This window comes from Aquarana catesbeiana, linkage group LG11 (genome assembly GCF_042186555.1).
Source record: "Aquarana catesbeiana isolate 2022-GZ linkage group LG11, ASM4218655v1, whole genome shotgun sequence".
Classification (NCBI taxonomy): domain Eukaryota; kingdom Metazoa; phylum Chordata; class Amphibia; order Anura; family Ranidae; genus Aquarana; species Aquarana catesbeiana.
In genome coordinates, this window is record NC_133334.1 from 104,874,641 (window position 1) to 104,888,985 (window position 14,345).

The 14,345-nt window shown below is 40.9% G+C and overlaps 1 protein-coding gene across 4 annotated transcripts in view; it reads left to right on the forward strand.

The window, feature by feature from the left end:
- Window positions 1-14,345, forward strand: part of TSPAN4 (tetraspanin 4) — a 2,224,117-nt gene that overhangs the window by 373,884 nt on the left and 1,835,888 nt on the right. The gene's annotated exons all lie outside the window — the stretch shown is intronic.

The following is a 14,345-nucleotide window of genomic DNA, read 5'->3' on the forward strand; positions in this document are numbered from 1 at the left end:
CATCCAAATAGTGTGTGTGTCATTAACTCGATTTCCAATCCCCCCCCCCTCTAAACTCCATCCAAATAGTGTGTGTGTCCTTAACTTGATTTCCAATCCTTCCCCCTAAACTCCATCCAAATAGTGTGTGTGTCATTAACTCGATTTCCAATCCCCTCCCCCCTCTAAACTCCATCCAAATAGTGTGTGTGTCATTAACTTGATTTCCAATCCCCCCCCTAAACTCCATCCAAATAGTGTGTGTGTCATTAACTTGATTTCCAATCCCCCCCCCTAATAATTTGCTATAATGTTCTGTGGTGTTGATTTTAAAAAAGCAAATATATGTTGCACTTTGCAAAATGCATTTGCACTCTGCAAGTGCATTTGCTCCAGGGCTTTAGTAAATGAGCAGAAGCTCTGCTGATTTCCATCATCCAATTATGTGCAAGCCACAAAGTGTAATGTTCTTGCAATGTTCTTTTCAAAATTACTGATTTTTGGTTTCTTGTTTGATTCCCCAGTTTCCTTCAACGCCACAGGAATGGCAGACCGTGGCATCCCATTTTGCCACCTGTTGGGACTTTCCCAACTGTGGAGGGGCTATAGATGGGAAACATGTCCACATCGTGCCACCACCCCATTCGCGGTCATATTATTTTAATTATAAGGGGTTCCATAGTATTGTCTTAATGGCGGTGGTGTCAGCACAATATGACTTTCTGTATGTGGACATGGGGAAGAATGGCCGGATGTTGGATGGAGGAGTATTTGCCCAGACGGAGTTCTACCAGCATCTCCAGAGTGGTGGCCTGGGATTGCCACCTGATGCGGATAACGTGGAAGGACTCCCCTTTGTCTTCATAGCAGATGAAGCCTTCACTCTGAGCAAGCACCTCATGAGGCCATTCCCCCAAAGGACCCTCACCCCGGAGAGGAGGGTTTTTAATTTCCGGCTGGCCAGAGCGAGAAGAGTTGTTGAGAATGCTTTTGGGATTCTGTCCAGCCGGTTCCGCCTGTTTCAGACATCGATAAACCTTGCGGAATACAAACTTAATTACATAATTTTAGCGTGCTGCATCCTGCACAACTTTCTGAACAAACATTACCCAAATGATATTTTGCCAGTTGGGCCTGAGGCCGGACTTATTATTAGTGACAATCTGACGGGCCTGGATACTGTCCGTACTGGCTTGGCCCCCCAAAGTGCCCGTCAAGTTCGTGATCAATATGTAGATTATTTTATGGGTAGGGGGGCCATTGCAATGCCCCAGAATATTTAATTTGTCAAAATAAAAAATCTTGATCAAATCTTGAATTATATTTATTGATTGCCTTTCTTTTTGGCCTTCTCCTAGGTTATCGTAGAGCACTTGTAGTGCCAAGTGTATTTTAATTTATTAAATAAGCACCATTGTCACTGTAAGCAACTATTTTAACTTTAAACAAACTGATACTGAGCATTGAAAGAAGAAACCACACATTTTTTTAATTACTACACAGATTTTTTAATATTCTGTGTACATTCACTTATGCGTTTGTAAAAATTTTTGATAATCCAAAATATATCTATATTACAAAATTTTTAACAATAGAATTAGGTCCTTTTTTTTTTACAATATTTTATTCTCTTTTTTTTTTAACAAACAGGCCTCTTTTATATTTGTTTATTTATTTTTTTTAAAAACAGGCCTCTATTTTTTTTTTTAAACAGGTCTCTATTTTTTTTTTTTTTTAAACAGGCCTCTATTTTTTTTTTTTTTTAAACAGGCCTCTATTTTTTTTTTTTTCTTAAAACAGGCCTCTATTATTTTTTTTTCTATTTTTTTTAAAACAGGTCTCTATCTTATTTATTTATTTATTTATTTATTTTTTTTTAATTTTTCTGTTTTTTATTTTAGAAAAACAGGCCCAGAATGGGGTCAGCAAACAAGGAAATGAAGAACATGATCAATGTTTTTTTGGTGGAAAAAGGGCATTTAGATTCTCCCCACAACATCGATCATGTTCTTAATTTCCTGCTGCATCTGATCCAGCCAATTCCGCATTAAATCAATCTCCCCATTCCAGGCCATTATCTGACCAATCTGACCAAAATGTTCACCCAGACCTAAAATTGAATGAAAAAAAGATGTGTTTAGAAATATGCAGCCATACGTAGATTACCTTACCATAAGCTGGTGGCTCAGACCCTGACCTGGTGGGGTGCTCATGTCGCATACTTCCGAAACATCCTCGGGGGTGGCACTGTTGCTTGATTCAAGTACAACCAGATCACCTAAAATAGAGTAGAAAATGTTATTTACAAAATATGCAGCCATACATAGATTACCGTAAGCTGGTGTGTCAGACACTCACCTGGTGGGGTGCCCATGTCGGCCACCTCTCCTTCCTCCACATCCTCAGTGGGGCTTGGGCTGATTTCCCAATTATGGTGTTGCGGTTGGGGGGGACTGGGTTCATCTTGTCTTTTCTCCCCTATGTGAATTAAAAAAAAAATATACTTAGCACACAGATATTTTAGTACATAGTAATCTTCAAACATTGTAGTGAAGTGGTGTACAAATTGTCTGTTTTTGTGTAGAGTTCCTAGTTTAATACATTTTTCCAATTTCTAAAGACATATCTAGATAGATTGATATATATATATATCTAGATATATAGATATATATCTATCTATCTATAAATATATATATATATCGATAGATAGATAGATAGATAGATAGATAGATAGATAGATAGATAGATAGATAGATAGATAGATAGATAGATAGATAGATAGATCTATATCTATATATCTATATCTATAGATATATAGATATCCGTCTGTACTGATCCGGCTCCCGGAGATCGGACCATCTTTTCCTAATCTGATCTTTTGAGCGCTGTACCCCAAAAGAAAGATGTAATGTCTTCACCACCTTCGCCATTATTTTGGCTTTTCTAAAATTAGGCCAGGTGTACGGTCCATACTTCCCATCATAGTCATTTTTTCGCAGAATTGCCACCATTTCCACCATCTCTTTAAAGGACATATTGGAGGCCTTAAATCTCTGCTTCCCAGATCTGGACGTTCCGGCCTCCGGGCTTTCGTCGCTACCTGAGGTAGTACACACCTGATGTGTCTCCGGCATTGTTCATCCCACTATGCACCGTAGAAAGAATGGGCGGAGAATATTCGTTAAACTAGAACGTCAGGGGCGGGCGACGCAGGCGGAGTTTCACACATACGCAGTGTATAAAGAGAGGTATTACGCATGTGTCGTACGTACGTTCTGTGCGTAGAGACAAGGGGCGGAGAATATGAGTTAAAATAGAACATCAGGGGCGGGTGACGCATGGGGAGTTTCACACATGCGCAGTGTTTAAAGAGAGGTATTACGCATGTGTCGTACGTACGTTCTGTGTGTAAAGACAAGGGGCTGAAAATATGCGTAAAGAAAAAGAACGTCAGGGGCGGGCAAAGCAGGCGGAGTTTGACGCATGCGCAGTGTATAAAACGTTCTTGCGTATTGTGTCGTACGTACGTTTTGTGCGTAGATGATAGTGGACCGTGACGCTTGAAAGCGAAGGTAATTTTTAATTTTTAAATTTGTTAAAAACTTTGTAGCAAGCAGCCTATATAGCTTGACAGATTGATGAAGCCTATGTTGGGATAAGATGATGAGGGTTTAGCAGAAACATAAGTGTTTTTTGTCTTGTGTCTTTATCTTATACAGAAATTATGAATGCAAAATTTAAGGAGCCTGAATTTCTGTCGGCTTTTATCGATCAATACAGAGAGATGAGAAATCTGTGGGAGGTCAAACACAGTCAATATTATCTTAAGCATGTAAGGAAGTCAACGCTGGAGAGACTTCAGACATTTGCCCAGACGTACATCCCAGAAGCAACGATGGAGATGTTGTTATCGAAAATTGGGATCTTGAGGAACATTTTTAAGAGGGAGCATAACAAGATCCAGAATTCCCTGAGATCAGGAGCATCAGCAGATGATGTATATGTACCCAGTCTGTGGTACTACAAAAAACTACGTATTCTTGATGACCAGACTGAAGCCAGGGCATCACTTTCAACCCTTCCCTCCACCCTTCCATGCACTCTTCCATGCACCCTTCCCTCCACCCCAGCAGAGGCTGATGAGGACCAAGCTGGGTCTTCCATCCTGGAGTCAGGTAAATTAATTTCAAAAATATTTACTGTCCTAATATTAATGATGTTAACTAGATGTTATAATTGATTAAAATAATTTTCGCATAAAAATGATGTATACATATCAATTGACAGTAGTGGCCAAATATGTTTGTCACCAGCTTTAAAAAATTATGGTGTCTGATTTCTAGACTCTTTTATTAATAGATGTATTAACATTGAATTTGCAAGTCATGAGAAGCAAATTGTGTGTCATTGATGAACCAAAAACAAACAACTAAAACTATGTCCCTTTTTTATACACAGGATGAGGTCAGCCAGGAGGAAAGTGGGGAAAGTTGCAGGCAGGAGGAGGCCGGGCCCAGGGACAACCAGGAGGAGGCCGGACCCAGTGTCATCCAGGAGGAGGCAGGACCCAGTGTCATCCTGGAGGAGGCAGGACCCAGTGTCATCCTGGAGGAGGCAGGACCCAGTGTCATCCTGGAGGAGGCCGGACCCAGTGTCAGGCAGGAGGTGGCTGGGCCCAGTAGGAGCCTGACCCAATCCCAAGTGGCTCCCCTCTGCCTTCCTACAAAAAGGGCCAGGAAGGGGACGGTGACACAGGAGGCATCCCTGCGCCATCAATTTTTTGAAGAGCCCCCCGAAGATGAAGAGGCCTATGGGTGCTATTTAGCCAGCAGGCTGCTTCAAATGGAGTGGTGCCAACGCCTCATTTGTGAAAAACTGTTTGCTGAAATGATACACAAGGGGCTGAATGGCGAGCTAACTGCCAACACACAAATAAATGAGGCAGCCCCCCTCCTCCTCCTCCTCTTCCTTCTCCTCCTGCCACAACTCAACCACCAGAGCCACAGGCTCCAAGGAAGGCTGCAGGAAAGGCTGCAGGGAAGGGTGCAGGGCAGCGTGGAGGGAAGGCTGCAGGGAAGAGAAGAAAGTGATGACCTGGGTTCAGCCTGGTCTGACAGAAGACGCAGGCTGTTGTAGTACCATAGTCTGGGGACATCCATATCATCTGCTGCTGCTGTTGATCTCTGGGATTCCTGGACCAGATTGTGCTCCCTCTTATATGGACTTCAATTTTCTTGTCCACAGACTTTTGCCAGCGTTGACTTCCTCTTTATTTTCTTTTTTCCATAAATAAATGGATATTTTAGTTTATGAAAAGACTCTATGTGTTTTAAATAACATCATTGATTTAGAGACAATGTCAAATTAACAAGGGACAACAATCTCCTTGAGGTTGCAAAAACACCAAAAAAAAAAAAAAAAAAATGTTCTAGTGGTAACTTAAAAAAAACAAAAAACAAAAAAATATACATAACTTTATATACAAAGAAAAAATCCAAATACAAAAAAATGGTTCTTTGTGGTAACTTAAACCAAACAAAATTAAAACAAAAAAAAGAAAAGAAAAATGTATTTGTGTTCAATTTAAAAACTACCAAAAAAAAAAATAAAAATGGTTCTTTTTGTTAATTTAAAAAACCCAAAAACAAAAAATTTTAGATAAAGATAAAATAATTTCGACAATAATCATAAAAAAAAACATCTGGATAAAATCTAAAATAAAAGATGACTCCCCCCTCCCCCCAAAAAAAGTGTAAAAATTAGTATTAGTATGGAGATATGGCTTTTAAAAAAATACTATATCATTCATGAGATCAAAGAGAAAAAGAATCTAGACATTAAATGCGCTACATTCAACGATCACAAAATTTGCAGCGTGAGGAATGTGCTACCTACAATACGAACACTAGTTTTACTAGACCGAGTGCTTCCATTTCGTTTTTGCTTCTGAACATGTGTCGTTTTTTTGTCCGACAAACTAGCATACAGACGAGCGGATTTCTGGGTCAGGCGGAGTTACGACGTAAAGATTTGAAGCATGTTCCAAATCTAAAGTCCGTCAGATTTGCGGCTGGAAAAGTCCGTTGAAAGTCCGGGGAAGCCCACACACGACCGGATTGTCTGCCGGACTTGGTCCGTCGGCGTCCGTCGTACTTTTTTTGCCGAAAAGTCCAACCGTGTGTACGCAGCATTAGGAGTGGAGCGGTGGGGTGGACTCATTGTGTCCTGCCACCCCCTCAGCCAGGGTTAGACATACGCCTCCAATAGGAAACTTCTTAGGCTACCTCTGATTGTGCAAGCTACAGCTGGGTTGAGAACAGTTTTCCTTATAGCTTTGAACACGGATTGTAACTATTTTCTTCTACTACACGACTCACCTGACTGCTCTGTGATCTCGGTTGAAATGTTAAAAATACTTTTCAATAAAAATATTTTGGAAATAAAAAATAAATAAATAAATAAAAACAGATTTCGCTGTAATATTTACCTTCTCAGTCTGATGGCTGACATCATTCAACCCAATTCCATCGAGCCTAGGTCACCCTGTACCTCTCCCAGTCTGTGACTAGACAGTGAAAGGAGACACCGCACAATACGGGCTCATGTTGCTGTCATTCTGCTCTCTACTCCTATCATCATGCTTCTTGTCAGCACATAAACTGATTGGCTTGCCTTGTACTGCTACTTCCTCTCACATTCCAGTTCTAATGTAAAGGGACTGCAAGAGGCTGATACCAGGTCCAAATCAGGTTACACTATATGTATTTATAAATACAATTAAAGTTTAACTCCACTTTTGTTGAGAAAAAAACAAAAACATTGTTTCAGATTCCTACCTTTTTGTTTTTTTGAAGATATATTGGAAACTGGAGATCAAGAATTGAGGATTGGACTTTACAGTGGGGCAAAAAAGTATTTAGTCAGCCACCAATTGTGCAAGTTCTCCCACTTAAAAAGATGAGAGAGGCCTGTAATTGTCATCATAGGTATACCTCAACTATGAGAGACAAATTGTGGAAACAAATCCAGACAATCACATTGTCTGATTTTTGAAAGAATTTATTTGCAAATTATGGTGGAAAATAAGTATTTGGTCGCCTACAAACAAGCAAGATTTCTGGCTCTCACAGACCTGCATCTTCTTCTTTAAGAGGCTCCTCTGTCCTCCACTCATTACCTGTATTAATGGCACCTGTTTGAACTTGTTATCAGTATAAAAGACACCTGTCCACAACCTCAAACAGTCACGCTCCAAACTCCACTATGGTGAGGACCAAAGAGCTGTCGAAGGACACCAGAAACAAAATTGTAGACCTGCACCAGGCTGGGAAGACTGAATCTGCAATAGGCAAGCAGCTTGGTGTGAAGAAATCAACTGTGGGAGCGATAATTAGAAAATTAAAGACATACAAGACCACTGGTAATCTCCCTCGATCTGGGAATCCACGCAAGATCTCACCCCGTGGGGTCAAAAGATCACAAGAACTGTGAGCAAAAATACACACCTGATGTGTCTCCGGCATTGTTCATCCCACTATGCACCGTAGAAAGAATGGGCGGAGAATATTCGTTAAACTAGAACGTCAGGGGCGGGCGACGCAGGCGGAGTTTCACACATGCGCAGTGTATAAAGAGAGGTATTACGCATGTGTCGTACGTACGTTCTGTGCGTAGAGACAAGGGGCGGAGAATATGAGTTAAAATAGAACATCAGGGGCGGGTGACGCATGGGGAGTTTCACACATGCGCAGTGTTTAAAGAGAGGTATTACGCATGTGTCGTACGTACGTTCTGTGTGTAAAGACAAGGGGCTGAAAATATGCGTAAAGAAAAAGAACGTCAGGGGCGGGCAAAGCAGGCGGAGTTTGACGCATGCGCAGTGTATAAAACGTTCTTGCGTATTGTGTCGTACGTACGTTTTGTGCGTAGATGATAGTGGACCGTGACGCTTGAAAGCGAAGGTAATTTTTAATTTTTAAATTTGTTAAAAACTTTGTAGCAAGCAGCCTATATAGCTTGACAGATTGATGAAGCCTATGTTGGGATAAGATGATGAGGGTTTAGCAGAAACATAAGTGTTTTTTGTCTTGTGTCTTTATCTTATACAGAAATTATGAATGCAAAATTTAAGGAGCCTGAATTTCTGTCGGCTTTTATCGATCAATACAGAGAGATGAGAAATCTGTGGGAGGTCAAACACAGTCAATATTATCTTAAGCATGTAAGGAAGTCAACGCTGGAGAGACTTCAGACATTTGCCCAGACGTACATCCCAGAAGCAACGATGGAGATGTTGTTATCGAAAATTGGGATCTTGAGGAACATTTTTAAGAGGGAGCATAACAAGATCCAGAATTCCCTGAGATCAGGAGCATCAGCAGATGATGTATATGTACCCAGTCTGTGGTACTACAAAAAACTACGTATTCTTGATGACCAGACTGAAGCCAGGGCATCACTTTCAACCCTTCCCTCCACCCTTCCATGCACTCTTCCATGCACCCTTCCCTCCACCCCAGCAGAGGCTGATGAGGACCAAGCTGGGTCTTCCATCCTGGAGTCAGGTAAATTAATTTCAAAAATATTTACTGTCCTAATATTAATGATGTTAACTAGATGTTATAATTGATTAAAATAATTTTCGCATAAAAATGATGTATACATATCAATTGACAGTAGTGGCCAAATATGTTTGTCACCAGCTTTAAAAAATTATGGTGTCTGATTTCTAGACTCTTTTATTAATAGATGTATTAACATTGAATTTGCAAGTCATGAGAAGCAAATTGTGTGTCATTGATGAACCAAAAACAAACAACTAAAACTATGTCCCTTTTTTATACACAGGATGAGGTCAGCCAGGAGGAAAGTGGGGAAAGTTGCAGGCAGGAGGAGGCCGGGCCCAGGGACAACCAGGAGGAGGCCGGACCCAGTGTCATCCAGGAGGAGGCAGGACCCAGTGTCATCCTGGAGGAGGCAGGACCCAGTGTCATCCTGGAGGAGGCAGGACCCAGTGTCATCCTGGAGGAGGCCGGACCCAGTGTCAGGCAGGAGGTGGCTGGGCCCAGTAGGAGCCTGACCCAATCCCAAGTGGCTCCCCTCTGCCTTCCTACAAAAAGGGCCAGGAAGGGGACGGTGACACAGGAGGCATCCCTGCGCCATCAATTTTTTGAAGAGCCCCCCGAAGATGAAGAGGCCTATGGGTGCTATTTAGCCAGCAGGCTGCTTCAAATGGAGTGGTGCCAACGCCTCATTTGTGAAAAACTGTTTGCTGAAATGATACACAAGGGGCTGAATGGCGAGCTAACTGCCAACACACAAATAAATGAGGCAGCCCCCCTCCTCCTCCTCCTCTTCCTTCTCCTCCTGCCACAACTCAACCACCAGAGCCACAGGCTCCAAGGAAGGCTGCAGGAAAGGCTGCAGGGAAGGGTGCAGGGCAGCGTGGAGGGAAGGCTGCAGGGAAGAGAAGAAAGTGATGACCTGGGTTCAGCCTGGTCTGACAGAAGACGCAGGCTGTTGTAGTACCATAGTCTGGGGACATCCATATCATCTGCTGCTGCTGTTGATCTCTGGGATTCCTGGACCAGATTGTGCTCCCTCTTATATGGACTTCAATTTTCTTGTCCACAGACTTTTGCCAGCGTTGACTTCCTCTTTATTTTCTTTTTTCCATAAATAAATGGATATTTTAGTTTATGAAAAGACTCTATGTGTTTTAAATAACATCATTGATTTAGAGACAATGTCAAATTAACAAGGGACAACAATCTCCTTGAGGTTGCAAAAACACCAAAAAAAAAAAAAAAAAAATGTTCTAGTGGTAACTTAAAAAAAACAAAAAACAAAAAAATATACATAACTTTATATACAAAGAAAAAATCCAAATACAAAAAAATGGTTCTTTGTGGTAACTTAAACCAAACAAAATTAAAACAAAAAAAAGAAAAGAAAAATGTATTTGTGTTCAATTTAAAAACTACCAAAAAAAAAATAAAAATGGTTCTTTTTGTTAATTTAAAAAACCCAAAAACAAAAAATTTTAGATAAAGATAAAATAATTTCGACAATAATCATAAAAAAAAACATCTGGATAAAATCTAAAATAAAAGATGACTCCCCCCTCCCCCCAAAAAAAGTGTAAAAATTAGTATTAGTATGGAGATATGGCTTTTAAAAAAATACTATATCATTCATGAGATCAAAGAGAAAAAGAATCTAGACATTAAATGCGCTACATTCAACGATCACAAAATTTGCAGCGTGAGGAATGTGCTACCTACAATACGAACACTAGTTTTACTAGACCGAGTGCTTCCAATTTCGTTTTTGCTTCTGAACATGTGTCGTTTTTTTGTCCGACAAACTAGCATACAGACGAGCGGATTTCTGGGTCAGGCGGAGTTACGACGTAAAGATTTGAAGCATGTTCCAAATCTAAAGTCCGTCAGATTTGCGGCTGGAAAAGTCCGTTGAAAGTCCGGGGAAGCCCACACACGACCGGATTGTCTGCCGGACTTGGTCCGTCGGCGTCCGTCGTACTTTTTTTGCCGAAAAGTCCAACCGTGTGTACGCAGCATTAGGAGTGGAGCGGTGGGGTGGACTCATTGTGTCCTGCCACCCCCTCAGCCAGGGTTAGACATACGCCTCCAATAGGAAACTTCTTAGGCTACCTCTGATTGTGCAAGCTACAGCTGGGTTGAGAACAGTTTTCCTTATAGCTTTGAACACGGATTGTAACTATTTTCTTCTACTACACGACTCACCTGACTGCTCTGTGATCTCGGTTGAAATGTTAAAAATACTTTTCAATAAAAATATTTTGGAAATAAAAAATAAATAAATAAATAAAAACAGATTTCGCTGTAATATTTACCTTCTCAGTCTGATGGCTGACATCATTCAACCCAATTCCATCGAGCCTAGGTCACCCTGTACCTCTCCCAGTCTGTGACTAGACAGTGAAAGGAGACACCGCACAATACGGGCTCATGTTGCTGTCATTCTGCTCTCTACTCCTATCATCATGCTTCTTGTCAGCACATAAACTGATTGGCTTGCCTTGTACTGCTACTTCCTCTCACATTCCAGTTCTAATGTAAAGGGACTGCAAGAGGCTGATACCAGGTCCAAATCAGGTTACACTATATGTATTTATAAATACAATTAAAGTTTAACTCCACTTTTGTTGAGAAAAAAACAAAAACATTGTTTCAGATTCCTACCTTTTTGTTTTTTTGAAGATATATTGGAAACTGGAGATCAAGAATTGAGGATTGGACTTTACAGTGGGGCAAAAAAGTATTTAGTCAGCCACCAATTGTGCAAGTTCTCCCACTTAAAAAGATGAGAGAGGCCTGTAATTGTCATCATAGGTATACCTCAACTATGAGAGACAAATTGTGGAAACAAATCCAGACAATCACATTGTCTGATTTTTGAAAGAATTTATTTGCAAATTATGGTGGAAAATAAGTATTTGGTCGCCTACAAACAAGCAAGATTTCTGGCTCTCACAGACCTGCATCTTCTTCTTTAAGAGGCTCCTCTGTCCTCCACTCATTACCTGTATTAATGGCACCTGTTTGAACTTGTTATCAGTATAAAAGACACCTGTCCACAACCTCAAACAGTCACGCTCCAAACTCCACTATGGTGAGGACCAAAGAGCTGTCGAAGGACACCAGAAACAAAATTGTAGACCTGCACCAGGCTGGGAAGACTGAATCTGCAATAGGCAAGCAGCTTGGTGTGAAGAAATCAACTGTGGGAGCGATAATTAGAAAATTAAAGACATACAAGACCACTGGTAATCTCCCTCGATCTGGGAATCCACGCAAGATCTCACCCCGTGGGGTCAAAAGATCACAAGAACTGTGAGCAAAAATCCCAGAACCACAAGGAGGGACCTAGTGAATGACCTGCAGAGAGCTGGGACCAACGTAACAGGTTACCATCAGTAACACACTACGCCGCCAGGGACTCAGGTCCTGAAGTGCCAAACGTGTCCCCCTGCTTAAGCCAGTACATGTCCAGGCCTGTCTGAGGTTTGCTAGAGAGCATTTGGATGATCCAGAAGAGGATTGGGAGAATGTCATGTAGTCAGATGAAACCAAAGTAGAACTGTTTGGTAGAAACACAACTCCTGGTATTTGGAGGAGAGAGAATGCTGAGTTGCAACCAAAGAACACCATACCTACTGTGAAGCATGGGGGTGGCAACATCATGCTTTGGGGCTGTTTCTCTGCAAAGGAAACAGGACAACTGATTTTTGTACATGAAAGAATGAATGGGCCATGTATCATGAGATTTTGAGTGCAAACCTCCTCCCATCAGCAAGGGCATTGAAGATGAAACGTGGCTGGGTTTTTCAGCGTGACAATGATCCCAAACACACTGCCCGGGCAACGAAGGAGTGGCTTCGTAAGAAGCATTTCAAGGTCCTGGAGTGGCCTAGCCAGTCTCCAGAGCTCAACCCCATAGAAAACCTTTGGAGGGAGTTGAAAGTCCGTGTTGCCCAGCGACAGCCCCAAAACATCACTGCTCTAGAGGAGATCTGCATGGAGGAATGGGCCAACATACCAGCAACAGTGTGTGACAACCTCGTGAAGACTTACAGAAAACGTTTGACCTCTGTCATTGCCAACAAAGGATATATACTGGCAACAAAGTATTGAGATGAACTTTTGATATTGACAAAATACTTATTTTCCACCATAATTTGCAAATAAATTATTTCCAAATCAGACAATGTGATTGTCTGGATTTGTTTCCAAATTTTGTCTCTCATAGTTGAGGTATACCTATGATGACAATTACAGGCCTCTCTCATCTTTTTAAGTGGGAGAACTTGCACAATTGGTGGCTGACTACAGGCATACCCCACTTTTAAGTACACAATGGGGTTTATTTAAAGCTGGAAAGTGCAAAATCAGGCTCCCTTCTGCATAGAAACCAATGAGCTTCTAACCCCAGATTGTTCAATTAAGCTTTGGTAATAAAACCTGGAAGCTCATTGTTTTTTTGCAGAAGTGAGCCTGATTTTGCACTTTCCAGCTTTAGTAAATAAACCTTATTGTGTACTTAAAAGTGGGGTATGCCTGTAAATACTTTTTTGCCCCACTATATAGGCACACCCATAGAGATAAATATAAAGTATTTTATTTGAATAATGTTAAAACAGCATGTACATAGAAATAATTAAAAACGTTTTTAATTATTTGTATGTACATGCTGTTTTAACATTATGCCTATAAAGTCCAATCCTCAATTCTTGATCCCCAGTTTCCAATATAATTAAGGACGTTGGCACACAGCTACCTGTGTTTCCACAGCGTCATCCTATGGTGACACCCCAGATGCAATTTTTCCTTTCTGAAGATATAGTTTTTTGTTTGTCTGTGTCCATGTGCAAAGTAAACCTGTATTTAACAAGTAAAAAGGCGCAATGCTCAGGTACCTCAATATGACAAAATATGGTCCATAATAGTCCGGAAGCACATATCAGCACATATAATAGTGAGTCTGTCAGGGCTGCCACCAAGGAGACCAGAAGCAAGTTCCAGTAGGCTAGAAAAAAAACATGCCTCTGAGTATGTATCATAAACAATTTATTATAAAAGCAATATCCACTCACATGGAAAAAAGTACATTTGAAAATTATTGCTAAAAATTATACTAAACCAACGGCCGGCAATTCGTTTCTGCATCACAAGAGTTGTCACTATCCCAAATGGATACAAAACATACCCAAGGGACAGTTCTGTCGATTATGACTGAATTGTACCTTGGATACCGATTATGCTTTACAAAGTATCCCACTCAAAAAGAAATTTATGGAAAAGGAATACCCAGAGGAATTAGTAGAGAAGGCATGTGATTTCTATTCTGATTCTAAACCTGCTCTTTTGTCCAACATGGTCAAAAATCTTTCTATTATAAAGGCAAAACCTACAGGTCACTTTTTTGAAACAACAAAAAGATAGGATTCTTTTTATCGCTCATAGTCATCGCTATGCAGTAAGTACCAGGAAACCACTTACAAAATCATGACACGGTGGTATAGAACCCCATCTGTGCTAGCCAAAGTATTCTCACAATTGAGCGATCGGTGCTGGAGATGTAATTCCCACAGGGGCACACTTTTACACATCTTCTGGGAATGCCCGAGCATCCAACCATTTTGGCTACAAGTCATCCAATTGATCCACAAATTTACGGACATCTCAGTATCCGTAGTCCTCCAGCAGTTCTTCTTAAACCTTACCACTCTATCCCGGAAAGAATACAATAAATCATTACTTAAACATTTACTTAATGCAGCTAGAGCATGCATTCCAGCCATGTGGAAACAACAATCTCCTCCT